This window comes from Pleurodeles waltl, unplaced genomic scaffold, assembly GCF_031143425.1.
Source record: "Pleurodeles waltl isolate 20211129_DDA unplaced genomic scaffold, aPleWal1.hap1.20221129 scaffold_67, whole genome shotgun sequence".
Taxonomy (NCBI): domain Eukaryota; kingdom Metazoa; phylum Chordata; class Amphibia; order Caudata; family Salamandridae; genus Pleurodeles; species Pleurodeles waltl.
This window is the reverse complement of record NW_027150384.1, coordinates 841,485-859,822: the sequence shown is the minus strand read 5'-3', so window position 1 is coordinate 859,822 and position 18,338 is coordinate 841,485. Positions and strand designations below refer to the sequence as shown.

The 18,338-nt window shown below is 47.5% G+C and overlaps 4 non-coding genes across 4 annotated transcripts; 2 read left to right on the top strand and 2 right to left on the bottom strand.

Annotated features, from left to right (window-relative positions):
- Positions 1 to 5,102: 5,102 nt before the first annotated feature.
- Positions 5,103 to 5,185, bottom strand: TRNAL-CAG (transfer RNA leucine (anticodon CAG)). The gene has a single exon. It is a non-coding gene; the product is annotated as a tRNA-Leu (tRNA).
- A 4,514-nt stretch (positions 5,186 to 9,699) lies between these two features.
- TRNAF-GAA (transfer RNA phenylalanine (anticodon GAA)) lies at positions 9,700 to 9,772 on the top strand. Its single transcript has one exon. It is a non-coding gene; the product is annotated as a tRNA-Phe (tRNA).
- A 3,629-nt stretch (positions 9,773 to 13,401) lies between these two features.
- On the bottom strand, positions 13,402 to 13,473 carry TRNAP-CGG (transfer RNA proline (anticodon CGG)). Its single transcript has one exon. It is a non-coding gene; the product is annotated as a tRNA-Pro (tRNA).
- A 1,652-nt stretch (positions 13,474 to 15,125) lies between these two features.
- On the top strand, positions 15,126 to 15,198 carry TRNAF-GAA (transfer RNA phenylalanine (anticodon GAA)). The gene has a single exon. It is a non-coding gene; the product is annotated as a tRNA-Phe (tRNA).
- Positions 15,199 to 18,338: the final 3,140 nt, after the last annotated feature.

The following is an 18,338-nucleotide window of genomic DNA, read 5'->3' as shown; positions in this document are numbered from 1 at the left end:
ATCACCAAGTTCAATTGTGTGAAGAATCAAAATTGTTGACATCTTTCATCACTCCCTTTGGTGTGTTTAAGTTTAATAGGATGCCATTTGGTTTGTGCTCTGCTGCTTCTGTATTTCAAAGACTAATGTATCATATTCTTGGGAAAACTGATGGTGTTAGATTTTTTCAAGATGATGTTCTCATTTTTTCTAACACTCTTGAACAACATCTTTCCATAGTTAGAGAAGTCTTAAAACAATTTCGTAGTAAGGGAATCACACTCAAGGGAGAAAAATGCAAGTTTGCATGTTCAGATATCACGTATTTAGGACATGTAATTTCTTCTCAAGGTGTTAAACCGAAAGAGGATCTAGTTAAAACTGTAGTTAATTTTGCGGATCCTGTTAAAAGAGAAGATGTACAAGTTTTCTTAGGCATGGCGGAATTTTATTCCAAATTTGTTCCTAATTTTGCCAGTAGGTCTTGCTGCATTAGAGAGTTACTTAAGAAAGGTGTTGATTTTGTATGGTCAGAGGCTTGCAAGAAAGAATTTGAGGATCTAAAAAATGCACTATCTTCTGCTCAATGTCTCAACAGTTTTCGCCCAGGGTTTCCCTGTTGGATTATAACTGATGCCTCAGATAAGGGTTTAGGAAGTGTTCTTAAGCAAAAGTATGATGGTAAGGATGTTACTATGGCATTTGCTTCCAGAGCGTTAAGGGGAGCGGAGTCGAGGTATTCCACCATTGAAAAAGAAGCACTAGCTATCTACTGGGCTATAAAGAAGTTTAAACAGTTTCTATGGGGATCTAGGTTTGTTGTGCAATCTGATCATAAGCCTTTACAAGAGATTTTTGATAAGAAGGATCTAGACTGTATTTCTTCACGTATTTGCAAGTAGATTGTTGGTCTTCAAGACTTTCAATTTTCTGTCAGATATGTCCCTGGATGTGAGAACCGCACAGCTGACTGTTTGTCAAGGTTAAGATCTTTTAGCTGGGACCAAGATACGGATTGTAGCACATGGTGGGTTGATGAGGATGTGAAAGTGTGCATTTTGACTGATGGTTGTATCACGGAAGATGAGTGGTTAACGGAGTTTAGTAATGATACTAGCTTGAAACGGGTAAAGGATTTGATCGAATCTAATTGTGTTCCTGCTGACTGTGATGAAGAGAATGTGTATAAAAAAATTTGGAATGAACTTTCAGTTGAGAATGGTTTTTAGGAGTGGAAGATTAGAACCTCCATCTGGTTTGCGTGAAAGATTTGCAAGACAAAAGAACGGTTGAGAGAATTTTATTGGTGGCCGAGAATGGATTTAGCGTTGGAAAGAGTTGTTCGCGACTGTGTGGAATGCAAATTTGCAGATAAAACTTTCAAGTGTAGGTCACGTCCATTAGAAATCAGGAAAATTCCTAATGAAGTGTGGGAGGATGTTGCAATGGATATTATGGGTCCTGTTGTGTGTGGTTCAACTTCTAAGTATATTGTTGTTGTAATGGACATGTTGTCTCATTGGCCAGAATCAATTACTAATTTTCTTTCAGGGGTATTTTCTAGAGAAGGATATCCCAAATGCATCATAACAGATAATGGGGTTCAATTCACCTCTAAGCACATGTCTGAGTTTTTAGCATCTAGAGGCATATTGCATAAGAAAAGTGCTCTATATCATCCTGAAACTAATGGTATGGTTGAGCGCTTTAACAGGACATTGAAGGAAACTATTCAAGTAGCAAGATTAACAGGATGTAATTGGATGGAAGCTGTTAAATCTAAAGTTGAGAGTTATAGGTTTACACCACATTCCAGTACTGGCCAATCTCCATTTGTATTGTTCAAGAAAAGAGTGCCTAACACTAGCATAAATCCTTCACGGGTGAATAAATATGTTAGTAAAGAGTTGAACCATGAGAAAATTAAAGAACTAGCTGTGACCAGGGATGAGATTTTACAGGAAAAAAGGAAATTGACATATGATCGTCGTAAAGCAGTCAAACCTCTTGTTGTTGCAGTTGGTGATTCTGTTAAGATTAAGTTGCCGAAAATAAATTGTGGAACATTTTCTCATTATAGTAAAATCTTTAAAGTTATCAAAGTGTTTAAAGGTGCTATTAAAGTGGATGATGGGTGTATTTGGAATTTGAATAGAGTTGTGAAGATGTAAAAAAAAAAATGTATATATATGTATTTATTTATAATTTAGGGGGAAGATAGTGTGGTGTTATCACGATTTCTTTATTGTGTTTATCTCAGCATGGTTTCCCTTTATATGTATTGTGTTTCTTTTAGTTATGTATTTCTCTTAGTTGGTTTCTCCCAATGCTTCCCCTGCCTTCCTTTAGGCTCATAGACTCTCTGGAATTTGGAATGCTGGGGGAGTCTGGGAAGGAGATGTGAGGAGATTGGAGGATCTTGACTTGTGGGTGGATGAAGTTTCTTTTATGCATCAAACTGGAAATAAACGTACATTTAATCAACTACAAGTGTCAACTTGAATTTCTGCCTTGGATGACAGAATCACTACAGTGGTGTAAAGTGGTGAAGAGTAATGTGGTGTGGAGAAGAGGGGCAAAGAGGACACTGGTGTAGAGTGGTGGATTGAAGAGTGTAGTGGTGTAGAGTAAAGTGGTGCAGTGTAGAGTAGAGTGCAGTGGTGTAGAGTAGAGTGGTGCGGAGTAGAGTGCAGTGGTGTAGAGTAGAGTGGTGCAGAGTACAGTGCAGTGGTGTACAGTAGAGTGGTGCAGAGCAGAGTGCTGAAGAGTAGAGTGCAGTGGCATACAGTGCATTGGCATAGAGTAGAGTGCAGGGGTGTAGAGTAGAGGGGTGCAGAGCAGAGTGTTGAAGAGTAGAGTGCAGTGGCATACAGTACAGTGACATACAATGCAGTGGAATACAGTGAGGTGGCATACAGTGCAGTGGCATACATTGCATTGGCATACAGTGCTTTGGCACTGAGCAGTGTGCAGGGGTGTAGAGTAGAGGGTGGGAGTGAAAAGAAGCAACACAGAGGGGTAGAAAAGAATGGAAGCAATATAGAAGGGGTGGGTGGGAGGGAAGAGAAGCTACATAGATGGTGACTGGGGAGATGGACTGGAAACACCAGCACTAATATGGAGTGCTTGAACAAAGAAAATTAGCACCAAAAACAGGAGCAGTGGATGGACACAAGTACTTGGTACATGCTCCAAGGGAGGGCCAAAAACAAGAAGAGGAAGTGAGGCCTACATGTTGTGACAAATGGGGATGAAGGACTTGTCTTTTCTTATGGTTTGCACTCTATGGTTATATGCGTTCTAACCAGGGCAATGTGTGTGTGGTGGTTTATGGGATATTAAGTATGGGGCTGCCTGTGTCGTACGCAACACAACAATTTAGGGGTGCAGGGGCTTAGTACCGCATTCCTCTGTCCTACGGCACACTCCCTCACCCTCATGACCACGTTGCCTGGGGGGGTCTAAGATGTTAGAAAAGGGACCTGTCCACTCTCCCTGGGCTGCAGGCGTCCAGTGGTAGTGGGCAGCTGGGAAGGGGCAAAGGGTTAAATACCTGTTGACCTTGGCTCCCATCCTCTTTTGACAGCTTCTAGACAATACCCATCCTACCCTCACCCACTGGATTTATTTAAAGAGTATGATTGCCTGTATATTGGCAACGTTTTTTTCCATTGTTTTGTTTCGCAGCCTGAGTTACAGGGCGATCCAAAGGAATTTGGTGCAGAAAGCAATCATGGCGGAGCACAAAGGGGATGCTCCATGCCAGCTCCTGGGGAATCTTTACGGCAGGATCGCGGGATGAAAGCAACAGTGCCCCGTTAGTCCAATGGACAGTTGTAAATCTGAGCAACCGGGGCCTTGCCTTGGACAGCTTTGTCACTACACGTGAGTTTGGTTTTATCGGATTTACAGTGTGGGAAACCCCCAAAAATGTATAACTCTTGATGGTGTGTAGTCCAGGCACTCATTGTCTAATCAGGTGAGTGATGAGCATAGGTTTCTCATCCAATGGCTGCGCTTGGATCATCAGTAAGTTAACCCAATTTTGTCTTGCCTACATAAGCAATAATAAACCTGCAGTCAACTTCTCTCCAACAACTGGTGTGGCCTTGTCTTTTCTTATGGTTTGTAATCTATGGTTATATGCGTTTCAGCCAAGGCAGTATGTGTGTGGTGGGCTATGGGATCCCGGGGCTGTGAGGGAAACGCTGAAGCTAACAAATGATAAGCTGTGGGTGGGCTGTAAGCCCACTGAATGTAAACAACATGTCTCACAGAGACAGGGCATGTGCTGTCCAGGTGGAACCTAAAAAGGACCTGGACTGCTCATCTGGACTCATGGAGTTCTGAACGTCCATGGCCAGACTTTATTTGAGAAGTCACTAAAACAGCTCTCTATGTATACTGGTCCTAGAGATGAGAAGTAACGGGATATGGATCTAAAGTGGTCAGATTACTTAACATTCTGAAAACTTGTTAAATAGCACCCACGTGGCGTGGGAGAGTTGTGAGGGCCTCTAGTAAACCCTAACTTTTTTGTAGTTTTACATAGCGCCAACGTAGCACGGGGCATTGCAGCGCTTTACATGAACACCGGATTACTTACAGTAGGTCAGAATTTAAGTATTAATTAAGTGATAATTTCTCTGAAAGAGTGCTGTCCAGTGCCCACTAACTGTGATTTATTTACAACACTGAGAATATCTATTCAAGTTATTTCAGTAGGTTATGTCATTCATTTCTGAATCTGAATTCTTGTCTGAAGATAAAGTGCCACCTTGCGGCTGGAAAATGAATGGTTGCTAGAAAGAAAAAGATAAACAGCGGCTCTGGGCAACAGCCTGAACATTTGTGCAACTGTCAGAGAAATATAATTTGGTTGGGACAAAATGTACACTCACGGTTTACGATGTCACTTCCCAAATCATTTTCTAAATACAAATTTATTCGATCTTTTCGAGTTCCTTACTCGAACTATTTATTGTTCAATAGAAAGATAAATCTTACACTTTGCTTACAAACTTGAATGCATAGCACTCTCACTTGTGACTTCCACCCGTGTTTCTACATGCAGACAGCCAGAACACACATGAAAATTTATAATATTCCAAAAGGGATGGTTGTGTCAGAAGTGGGATTCGAACCCACGCCTCCAGGGGAGACTGCGACCTGAACGCAGCGCCTTAGACCGCTCGGCCATCCTGACAGATGTACATAGCTCTTTCAAGTCGTTTTATAATATGTCACAAGAACCAAGAGTTCATGGATGGATTTCTTGTATCTGCGAACCACGACTGTCCCTTCAGAGGCCTTTGTGTGTCTGAATTGTACTCCGAGGGGGAGCCCCCCACTCTTTCAGCAGGTGCACGAGCCAGGCTGCCTTTGCTCATATCAGCTTCAGCCTCCTTCAAAACCTTCGCAAAAGAGACTGCCAGGGGTGTCCCTGAGGTGAGAGGAGTCAATTAGAAGGTGGCTGGGCTGCGCTAACAAGAGTAACAGATGGGGTGAGGGCAGGGTGGGATTGGTAAGGAGGGCAATGGCCGAAGGGTCCGTGTCAGTTGCAGTTGTGGGGGGCGCTTTTTAGGGCAGAGTGGGGGCCGATTTGAGATCCATTTCTGCCTGTTCAGATGCTACCAGCGGCCCAGTGGGGGTCTAAGCTGCCTTTCTGGAGGCCTTGTTACCTTCCCTTCACCAACAGGACAGGAGTCATCAACCCCAGCACCCCCCACTCCACCCCAGGCCCGCACATTGATCCAAAAAGCTAACTTGGGCCGGCTACGGGCACATTAATGTATGCAGATTGAGCAGGGGGCCTGAACAGGAGTTGCCTCAATGATATTCAGCTGTGGTTCACTAGTGTAAAACAATCCATGCACCAGGAGTGCTGGCAAGGTTTACTTTTTTAAAAATCTCAGTGGAGCTAAGAAAACAAAAGTTATACTCATAGATCTTGACAGCTAGACAGATCATTCTGTTTATCCTAGGAGATTGATTTTAAATGATGGTACGTACTCAGTGCTTAATTTGTGCTTGTTGTTTCCGGTGTGGGGCGCCGGCACTTATTTTTGAGGGTCAGCACTTATTTTGTCTGCCTCAAGCATTTACTGCGAGCAAAAGACATATGGGAAAGACGGAGGAAGAGGAAAACGAAAAAGCATCACGAAAGGAGAAAGCAGAAAGCTGCAAGAGTGAGCTGAAGGGGCAGGGAGTGGCTGTAAATAGATTGAAGAGGCCCGAGGTGGCTTCAGGATTACGCTGCCTCAGTATTCCATCTTCGCACATTTAATTGCAGCAGCCACGTGTTTTCGAGGAGAGCTTTGAGCACAGGCATGTTTTTATTTACAAATTAAGCACTGTACATAGTATTTATACACTCTCACTTTCTCATGTACCTTAGGCTCCTATGTTAATGTTGCTTTAAGCTAGTGCCCAATAGAGTGTATGGTACCTCCTTATCTGAAGAAAATGATTTGAAATGTAGTATGCATTTCTTATGCACTTTACTTGCCTATCCTATGTGGATGATATGAATGATGGAATGTACTGTTTATGCACTTTCACTTTTTCATCGATTCTAGGTTTTTATGATAGTGCCGGATAATGCGCCATTTATCATCTCATGGCGGCGGGTGAATTGCTACAAGGTATTCATCTTAAAGGAGGTGGCTGACTTCATCATAATGAAATACGGCACTTTACTAACAGTGTAGCATGTTCACTCCTGATAGCAGCTCTTCTCGCAACTTTTTCCTCCGATTGCTGACAGGTGAGCTGTCCTAGAGTGGTCATCCTTAATTGCTTATACATAGGTAAATGGTGATTTATGATGAGAGAATGTATCTCTGTTTGTATATTTAACCTACATAATCTGTTTGATTTTATTTTGTTCTACTTGTGCAATATAGTGTTTTAGATATGGGCAGAAGATGATTTTTGATGTGGGGATGCGCCTTTGGTCGCATATATCACTTTTCTTATCTTCTTTTAATGTTTTGCCTGTGCAATTATTTTAAGTAATCACAATAAAGCTCATTACACACTTTTCTCAGTAAGGAGTCACACCTCGCTCTTAATAGGGTGGGAGGGAACAAGAGAATCAGTGTGCCAGCCTGGCTGTAAAGTGCTGGGCCGGGGGCTGGCATCTGCCCACAATGCCCTCGCCTAGCGCCCGCCCTGCGTCATTACATAATCACAGCAGACCTAAGTGCATGGCATAAGAGGGAGCCGAGAGAGGTGCCTTGCTTTGTAGGAAAGCACCCCAGATTCTGATTGGCTAGAGATAACAGACTCAACCCTCACAACCAGGGAAGAGGGGGTGAATTCTGAGAGACCAGATAAGTAGACGCCCCCTGGCGGAGAGGTCGGGCATTGCACCTATAAGTGCTCCTTAAACCCTGTCGCCCTTTCATGCTGCTCTGGAGCAAACACCGGTCCAGCCCTGACCGGGCATTATCTCTCATTAATGCTATACCCTGACGTCATAACTATTTGGTGTCCGTGTCTATATCGAATTTATGTGGTCAAAAACCCCAACTCATCTGTGACTGACCTCTAAATAATTTACAAATATCTCTGAAAGAGAAACACATTTGTCTTTTTCTAATAAAAACCTTTAAGGCCCGGGTGAAATAGGGATTAGAGTTGCATTAAATTAACAGGCTCAGACCGTCGCAAGTAATAATGTGTGTAGAGTTGTGTGAAGGCTGTTGCCTTTCTCTCTGCAGCTTTGAATAAAAGGAATCAGATATTTCCTAAAATGAGACTCTCTGTGTCAGAAAACCAACCTCCTCCTCCTGTTCTCTGGGATTGCCAGGCTGTGTCCAAGGGAAATACGGACAAAAATAATATTCAGAATACTGTACATCACGAGGGATGGTGAACACAACACATCCCACATAACTCTCACACACATCTGGCTCGTTGGTCTAGGGCTATGATTCTAGCTTAGGGTGCGAGAGGTCCCGGGTTTAAATCCCGGACGAGCCCTTTAATATTTTATCATATCACTAAATGGATAATTTGAAAAGTAACAAACTAAAAAACAAGCGCTTTTAAGATAAAATACCCTGGGACGGTTTTGTATTTTAAGCCATCACGTGTCGCGCTGCAAGGAAGAAACGGAGCCCTGGACCAAGAGGCAGCTGCAGGGGCCGCCGGGAGGCAGGTCTCCATCACTGCCACATCAGCACCCGGGACATTTGTTAATGTTGCTTGGAGACGAATCTTATTACACCGGGGGCTGCACGTCTTTTGTTAAACCACACTGTGGGAGACAGCAGGGTGAGACGTGGGAGTGCACGAGTGTGAGACACACTGGGCAGGGGGAGGGGATTGTGAGGTCACCAGCAGCAGGGCAGAGACCCGGGGCACAAGCTGGGGTGGGCGCGGGTGAACGGAGCCCCCACACTGTTTTTAGAGCGTGGGCTCCGTTCCATGTACCGGAGGCTGGCAGAGGCCGAATAGTGCCACCTTGGACTCCATTAAATTAATTGTACAACTTTACTTTGGCACAGAAGTTTTGAATGAAGTGCTTAGAGGCTCCGTCGTTCTGTTTAGCACAGTTAATTTGACGGGTATCTTTGGTGGCACAGCGATGGCAGAGGCTTATTTAGAGGTTTATTATGTAGCACGTCTTTGTGAGGGGTATATTTCGGGGCACAATAATGACACCAGGAATACTTCGAAGTGTTAGTCCGTGGCAGTGGTTGTGATGGGCATATTCTGGGCAAAATGATTCTAATCTGATATTCTGTCTCACTCTCCTGCCATTGAGTGTGGGCGGAGGGGTCCCCCATAGCGGCCACGTTTTCCAGACCCATCGTGATGTGTTGCTCCAGTCCAGTTTTATTTCTTTGAATTCTCGGACTTGTAGTCCTGTTTTATCATAGACTAAAAAAGACTACAAGTCCCAGAAGTCAAAGGAAAAATATGGCCTGGAGCAGGAGATGACGCATGGACCTTGGGAACTTGACAGGGCTGGTATCGACTTCCTCCACTGTCAGAGGGCCACTCAGGTACCTGGACCGGTGCAATGGACCCCTGGCTGAAGCGGGCACCCAGACCTCTGTGGAGAAATGTGTCTAGTAGGCTGTCTCCGGATGCTTGAGGGGGTGTCGCCTCTCTCACGCCCCCTGGGCTCTAGGATGGATCTACATTACCTGAAGAGTTTATATATAACCAGCTAAAAAGAAATAGCAATGATGGAAGGAGACAATAGACCCTACAATTTAAATTCTCGAAACTTCCTCGTGCCTGATAAGAGGACGGTGTGATCCATGACCTGCCTGCTCGTGAGACGCACGTGTAATACATATGACCCGTACTGCCCTGCTCTGCCCCCTCGCGAGTGTCTGTACTTATACACATGGGCACTGGAGTAACAAAGGCCCCCGCGGTGAAGAGGGAGAGCGAGCTCTAGGGGGCCCTAGAGCTCCCGCGTGAGTCCGGAGGGGGCCCCTGCGTGCACTGTGCAGGGAAGTACGGGAGGGGGCATGAAAGGGTGGTCCCGTGCAGGGAGAGGTCAGACACCTGTGAGGCTGCGGCACCGGCAGGTGATGCTGGAGTCAGCTGGTGACTGAGGTCCGATGACAGAGCAGCCCTCCCGGCCAGGCTTTTTAGGGGGGGGCGGAGGGGGGAACCTGTAAACTCTTCACTACTGCACTGGACCTCCAGGGTGTTTTTCATGCGGATCAGCACAGTCATTAAATGCGATCACAGGCCGCCGAAATAGCTCAGTTGGGAGAGCGTTAGACTGAAGATCTAAAGGTCCCTGGTTCGATCCCGGGTTTCGGCAGAAAGCTTGAATGAAAAACTTAGAAATATAAGACATTGTTTAAACAACAATAATATTATTTCTCTGTCGTGTCCCAGCTCCTCATTGGTTTGTGTCCTTCCTCCTTTGCCCCATCCCTTGTTCTTTCTTCCTTTTCTTTGCGCTCTCCCTTCCTCCTTCCCGGCCTTCCTTCCTTCGCTTCTCACCGCCCTCATTTCGTTATTTACACGTTTCTCATAATTCTGTCTCCCTCCGTCTCACCCCCATCGTTGTGCGTGCGCCTCACACCAGCGGCCCCATCACACTAAATGCGTGACAGATGTGCACCTAGGAGCTCAGTGCCACGTGCTGTGACGTTCACACCGTGGAGCACATTCCCCCTCCTTGGAGTAAAGTACACTCATGACATGCAGATCTGTAACAGCGGAGGGTGATCTCACGTGTGCCCTGTGACTGAGGACACACTCGACTCTCACTCACCGTGTGTCTGTAATTCAGGACACCCTCTACTCTCACTCACTGTGTGTTTGTGTACTTAAGGACACACTCCGCTCTCACTCACTGTGTGCCTATAACTCAGGACACACTCTACTCTCACTCACTGTGTGCGTCTATAACTCAAGACACACTCTGCTCTCACTCACTGTGTGTCTGTGTACTTAAGGACACACTCTGCTCTCACTCACTGTGTGCGTCTATAACTCAGGACACACTACTCTCACTCACTGTGTGTCTATAACTCAGGACACACTCTGCTCTCACTCGCTGTGCGTCTATAACTCAGGACACACTCTGCTCTCACTCACTGTGTGCGTCTATAACTCAGGACACACACTGCTCTCACTCACTGTGCGTCTATAACTCAGAACACACTCTACTCTCACTCAGGAGACACTCTACTCTCACTGTGTGTCTATAACTCGTGACACACTACTCTCATTCACTGTGCGTCTATAACTCGGGACACACTCTACTCTCACTCACTGTGCGTCTATAACTCAGGACACACTCTACTCTCACTCACTGTGTGCATCTGCTGTCACTCACTGTGCGTCTATAACTCAGGACACACTCTACTCTCACTCACTGCGTGTCTATAACTCAGGACACACTCTACTCTCACTCACTGCGTGTCTATAACTCAGGACACACTCTACTCTCACTCACTGTGTGTCTATAACTCAGGACACACTCTGCTCTCACTCACTGTGTGCGTCTATAACTCGTGACACACTCTGCTCTCACTCACTGTGTGCGTCTATAACATGTGACACACTCTGCTCTCACTCACTGTGTCTATAACTCAGGACACCCTCTACTCTCACTCACTGTGTGTCTATAACTCAGGACACACTCTGCTCTCACTCACTGTGCGTCTATAACTCAGGACACACTCTACTCTCACTCACTGTGTGTCTATAACTCAGGACACACTCTGCTCTCACTCACTGTGCGTCTATAACTCAGAACACACTCTACTCTCACTCACTGTGTCTATAACTCAGGACACCCTCTACTCTCACTCAGGCCACACTCTACTCTCACTGTGTGTCTATAACTCGTGACACACTACTCTCACTCACTGTGCATCTATAACTCAGGACACATTCTACTCTCACTCACTGTGCGTCTATAACTCAGGACACACTCTACTCTCACTCACTGTGTGTCTATAACTCAGGACACACTCTGCTCTCACTCACTGTGCATCTATAACTCAGGACACACTCTGCTCTCACTCGCTGTGTGCATCTATAACTCAGGACAGACTCTGCTCTCACTCACTGTATGTCTATAACTCAGGACACACTCTGCTCTCACTCACTGTGTGTCTATAACTCAGGACACACTCTGCTCTCACTCACTGTGTGTCTGTAACTCAAGACACACTCTGCTCTCACTCACTGTGCGTCTGTAACTCAGGACACCCTCTGCTCTCACTCACTGTGTGTCTGTGTACTTAAGGACACACTCTACTCTCACTCGCTGTGTGCATCTATAACTCAGGACACACTCTACTCTTACTCACTGTGCGTCTATAACTCAGGACACACTCTACTCTCACTCACTGTGTGTCTATAACTCAGGACACCCTCTGCTCTCACTCACTGTGCGTCTATAACTCAGGACACACTCTGCTCTCACTCACTGTGCATCTATAACTCAGGACACATTCTACTCTCACTCACTGTGCGTCTATAACTCAAGACACACTCTACTCTCACTCACTGTGTGTCTATAACTCAGGACACACTCTACTCTCACTCAGGCCACACTCTACTCTCACTGTGTGTCTATAACTCGTGACACACTACTCTCACTCACTGTGCGTCTATAACTCAGGACACACACTGCTCTCACTCACTGTGCGTCTGTAACTCAGGACACACACTGCTCTCACTCACTGTGTGTGTGTAGTGTACACTGATGCACACTTTTAAGCATCGATTCTTCTATTTGCACTAGTGTTTCTTTTACCTCGTGGTACAGAGTATGCAGATCCCTGTGCCCAGAATATGCCCATCACAGCACCGTGGTTCAGAATAACCCTATATAGTGTGCGGGACAATTACTGTGGCACCAAATATACAGGGACCGGAATGGAAACCAGGATCAGCTCAGTCTGGGCAAAAAGTTCAAGCCAAACCCTTTCCCATGCAGCCCGCATGGCAGTGCCAGGGGACCAAGCGGGCAGTCCGGCCCTGGCACATGCCTAGCAAGAGGACTGCTCTGCGGAATAACCCCAGGAAGCGCATCTACGGGGGTTATTGTGCCACCCAATGTACCCCGACGTTGGCACGGCACCTGCCAATCGGAACGGACACGTTCACCAGAATGATTGTGTCATTTCACCTTTAATGTGCCACGGAGGACGCCCCGGACAGCTGCACCGTGGAATGCACCATTCAGAGTTACCGTCGGTGGCACAGAAAATGCCCCTTTTAAATACGGTCATAAAAGTTATAACTTTGGCAGGTCTCAGAGGAGCGCCCCCTGTAGGAGGAGGGCCTCTGCTGCTCTTACTGTCCAGCCAGTGCTTAATTTGTAAATAAAAAGGTGCCGGTGCCCAAGCCCTCCTCTTAAATACGCGGCTGCAGCGTAATCCTGAACCCATCTCAGGCCTCTTCAATCCATATAAAGCCACTTCCTGCCCCTTCAGCTCACTCTTGCAGCTTTCTCCCTTTGTGACACTTTTTCGTTGTTCCCTTCCTTCGTCTTCCTCATTTGTGTCTTTTTCTCGCAGCAAATGCTAGAGGCAGAAGAATAAGCCCCGGCCCTCAAAAATAAGTGTCGGTGCTCAGCACCGGAAACAAGCACAAATTAAGCACTGTGTCCAGCGCACTTTTCCTAGTGTGGCTCGCACTCACGTGCGCCCCCACAGCCCACTCAACAGCTCCACGAAGTGTAGCGCCCACAGTGAGTTTCAACTGCATGTAAGAGAAATCCTCTCTTCCCTGCTGATGTGGCAGGTGTAGGCACCCCCGCCCCCCACCCAACACACACACACACACATCTGAGTGTTGGGATGAGTGCGACATATTCTGGATTAAAATCCGAAACCAGGCCAGGGTCTTTTTAAAAGATGATGTTGTTTGATTAACCACTTGAAGCATCTGCTTTTTTTTAATTTAAAAAAAGAATTCCAAGGAGGGCTCGTCCGGGATTTGAACCCGGGACCTCTCGCACCCGAAGCGAGAATCATACCCCTAGACCAACGAGCCACTCATGTGTCATTGGAATGTGGACGTGTGTGAGGTAGGGTACCGAGCTTCTGATAGCAGCACTTTTGTTTTCACAAGGTGTCTGTTTCCTTTTATTCAAAAGCCGAAGGAGAAGGAAACTTCAATCATGTACCAAGAACACTGTGCGAGAGGCCTCCCTGTGGGTCTGTCACCTTCATACATGTGAGGCCCCATTTCACCTGGAACCCAAGGGATTCCGTGGAGCAAATATGAAAATGTATTCCACCTACAGGGGTGTATTAAACTATTGCCCCACTGGCATCAGAAGTGTTTCTCTTTTCTGCGGCTCACAGTACTTTTCAGTCTCTTAAAGACCACAGGCACCAAATAATGAATACGTCACACTCACGGTGTGACACTAATGAGGGATAATGCCCGGTCGGGGGTGGGGCAGATGTGTTTGTTCCAGAGCAGCTGAAAGGGCATCAAGGTTTATGGCACAGGAAGAGGCGCAGTGTCCGAGCTCCCCGCCAGGGGGCGCCTACTTCTCTGGGGGGTTCGGATTCTTGCTCACTGTGAGGCCGTGTGACAGGTTGTGTCTGTCCTCTTTGGTCAGTCAGTGTCTGGGGAACGCCTGAAAGAGAAAGTCCCCTCTGCGGGGGTGGTGGGGACATCACACCTGTTACCCTGGACATCCCCACGCGTACACCCCGGAGGCAATGACGAGGGCCGAAAAGGACAGAGGCCGGGCCGTTATCGACGGTGGGTTCGATGCTTGAATCACCCGTGGAGTGAGATCTGACGAGTCAGACACCCAACGGGCCTGGTGAGAAGGGGGCGGTGTGGAGGGTCTGAGTAAGATCAGACACCGAAGGGGCCCATGAGAGAAGGGGTCAGTGTTGAAGGACTGAGTGAAGTCTGACGAGTCAGACACCGAAGGGGCCCTGGTGAGAAGGCGGCCAGTGTGGAGGTTACTGAGTGAGTTCTGACGGGTCAGACACCAACCGGGCCCTGGTGAGAAGGCGGCGCGGAATGGAGGGGCTGAGTGAGGTCTGACGGGTCAGACACCGAATTGGCCCTGGAGAGAAGGGGGCAATGTGGAGGTTACAGAGTGAGGTCTCCGAGGGTCCCATGGAGGGGAAGGCGTCGGTGTGCAAGCACCGAGTGAGGTCTCTGAGGGTCCCGATGGAGGGGAAGAGGGGCCGGGGTTAGGCCAGGGGCAGTTTCTCCTGCTCGGATGTGGTTGATCTTCGGGAAGAGTCAGAGCGTCGATGGAGTTACCGCTTTAAATGTCAGCTCAGTCTCTGGTCTTCAGTGCTGGGAGGAGGCAGCGACCCCCGGCGAGGCTTGTCAGTGTAAGGGAGGGGGTGATGGTGGTGGATGAGTCCTGTGACACTAGGGGTGAACCCTGTGACCCTGGAGTGAGAATTGTGACCCTGGGGATGATACCTTTGAATCTGGGGTGAGACCCGTGTACGTCGGGTGAGACCTCTGAACCTGGGGCTGAGTCCTGTGACCCTGGGGAGGAGACCTGTGGCCCTGGTAATGAGCTCTCTGACCCTGGCGTAGAGTCCTGTGACCCTGGCGACGAGTCCTGTGCGTCTGGGGTAAAACCTATGAACTCTTTAGTCCTGTACATGCCCCCCACGGTATCTGCAGTAAAATTATTATGATCACAGGAATACGTGGCCGCCGAAATAGCTCAGTTGGGAGAGCGTTAGACTGAAGATCTAAAGGTCCCTGGTTCGATCCCGGGTTTCGGCAGAAGTGTTTTATCTGTTCTTATCAGGCAAACATTGCATCACATTATTAGAAACCTGGAGAACAACAGGCTCTCGTATTCCACATGTGCCCTCCTTCCACGCCTCTCGCTTCTTCCCTTCTTTATCCCTCTTCCTCCCCACCTTCCTTATCAGCACTCCCTCGCTTCCCGCCCTTCATTCCTCCCGCCCTCATTGTCATTATTTCAGTCTCATCAACTTGTATCATTCCGGCACAATCATACTGCTAGCTTGGGAGTTTCCAGGTCTCCAGACACTGTATGCACACTCACAAGGAGTGAGTGACTCCACAGTCCCACTCTTGATGTGACTCACACACTGCAGGCACACTCACACCCAGAGTGACTCCACAGTCCCACTGTCTGCGATGTGACTCACACACTGCGGGTGCACTCACTCCCAATGAGTGACTCCACAGTCCCACTGTCTGCGATGTGACTCACACACTGCGGGTGCACTCACTCCCAGTGAGTGACTCCACAATCCCACTCTCTGTGGTGTGATCCGACACTGCGGGCGCACTCAACCAGGAGCGGATGCGTGGCTGGGTGGGGCAGCAGGGATGGGGGGAGGGGATGAGGGTGAGATGGGGGGGGGGGGGGGCACGGGAAAAATAATCAAAGAATAATTTTTTTTTTTTTAAACGTACCTCTGCTCCCGTGCCATGCGCCGCTCCTCTCCCGTCGCTGCTGCAGACACAGGCTCCCAGCCTGCCCTGCGCCGATCCTGACAGCACTGGCTGCGAGCGCCCTTGGAAGCGCCCAGCCAGGGCGCTTCCTGGCAGACTGGGAGATTGTGCTGCTCTCTCCAGCCTGGCAGCAGTGCGCATGTGTGTTTGGCCGCCTGAGACGGCTGGCTACACATACCTGGGCAGTGAGGGGGAGTGCACAGAGCACTCCCCTCTGCCCGTCACCCCCCAGTGCCCCGCCCCTTTTACACAGAAAGGATAATAAACCAAGTTTATCATCCTTCCCCTGTAAAAGGATTTGCAGCGGTTGCTGCTGGCGGGGGGATGCTCCTCCCCATACTGAGGAGCCGCCCCATGTTTTCTTTTGCATTTGGATAAATTAAAGATTAAAAAAAATCTGTGTAGTCCGTGTTTTATGAATGATATATGCAACATTTCGGACAGTAACTATGCATTGGTCCCTCAACAACCTCGCTTATTACAGACCCGTCTCACACGGTGAGATCTCACACATTTGAGCTGTGTCTGTGGTGGGCCTTGGGAGAGGGTTCAGCATCCTCCAGAACCGGGGGTCTCCCTGTAACGCAGCCCCCGCAGTTTCTGCATCTTCATCCCCCAGACCGCCCTTTAACCACCCACTGAACATCTAAACGCCGAGGAAAACACGTGCAGGTTTGCAGAGCCAGGATCCATCCATCTCTCACTATAACAAATAATGGTGGTTTTACCATTTGTTTTTTGACACTCAAACCGCCAGGCACTCAGTCCTGGTCATATGTGAGGCTTTCATCCTACCTGACTTTTTGTTTTACAAGCATGATTTTTCTTTCTGGGAATTGCACTTTCTTACATTATTATGTGTTTATTTTTTATCGTTATAATGATTATTTGTTTGCTAAGGGCACGTGGCTTAACATTAGCTGATGGGACCAGTTTAAGGTTGTACAGGCCACTGTTGTTTCACAAATCACAAATCATTGAAAACAGAGCTCTCAAGTCTCCCACTGTGCTCTAAGTGATGCTCTAGGCCGGGCCTTCTTCCCGTTGTAATGTCAAACTCATTATAAAGAGACATTGGCAAAGCCAGTGGGTCTCACCCATGCACGAGCTATTGACTTTGCCAATGTGTTTTTCATCCATAATGTACATCAGCATGGCTGCTGTTCAGCATGGCTAAGTTAGTGCCAAAGAGGAGAGTGGCGTGGAGTGGCGTGGAGTGGCGTGGCATAGTGTGGAGCAAAGTGTCATAGAGTGTAGTGGTGTAGCATGGAGTGGAACGACGTAGAGTAAAGTGGCCAAGAGACTAGTGTCGTAGAGTGTCATGGAGTGTGGCAGGATGGAGAGGACTAGAGTCAAGTGGCGTAGAGTGTCATAGAGTGGAGAGAGGTAGAATGTCATAGAATGGAGTGGAATAGTGTGGAGTGGCATAGAGTGAAGTAAAGTAGCATAGAGTGTCATAGAGTGGAGGGGTGTAAAGTGGCATATAGGGTCATAGAGTGGGGTGTTTTAGAGTGGAGTGTAATAGAGTGGAGTGCAGTGGCCTAGTAGAGTGGAGTAGAGTGTCATGGAATAGAGTGTCGTAGAGAGGAGGGGCGTAGAGTGGAGAAGAATGTCGGAGATTAGAGGGGTATACAGTGGAGTGGCATCGAGTGGAGTAGAGAGTTGTATAGTGTTAAGGAGTGGTTTAGGTGGAGAAGAATGTCATATAGTGGAGTGGCATAGAGAGGCATGGCATAGAGTGAAGTGTCATTGAGTGGAGGGAGGTCATAGATTGTCCTGGAGTTGCGTAGAGTGGCAAAGAAAGGAGTAGAGTAGAGTAGAATGGAGTAGAATGTCATAGAGTGGAGTGGCATAGAGTAGCATAGCATAGAGTGGAGTGTCATTGAGTGGAGGGCTCTCATAGATTGTCCTGGAGTTGCGTATAGTGGTGTAGAGTGGTATAGAGTGGAGTGTCATAGAGTAAAGTGTCATATAGTGGAGTGGAGTAGAGTGCCATAGAGTGTTGTGGAGAGTCATATAGTAGAAGATCATAGAGTATAGTGGCGTAAAGTGAAGCAGAGTGGCGTAGAGTGGAATAGAGTGACAGAGTGTTGAGTGGAGTACAATGGAGTGGCATAGAGAGGCATAGAGTGGAGTAGAGTGGAGTGGCATTGAGTGGAGGGAGGTCATAGATTGTCCTGGAGTTGTGTAGAGTGGCATAGGTAGAGTAGAATGGAGTAGAATGGCATAGAGTGGAGTGTGGTAGAGTAAAGTGTCATGGAGTGGAGTAGAGTAAAGTGTCAGAGTGGAGTGAAGTAGAGTGCCATAGAGTGTTGTGGAGAGTCATATAGTAGAGGATCATAGAGTAGAGTGGCTTAAAGTGAAGCAGAGTGGCGTAGAGTGGAATAGAGTGACATAGTGTTGAGTGGAGTACAATGGAGTGGCATAGAGTGGCA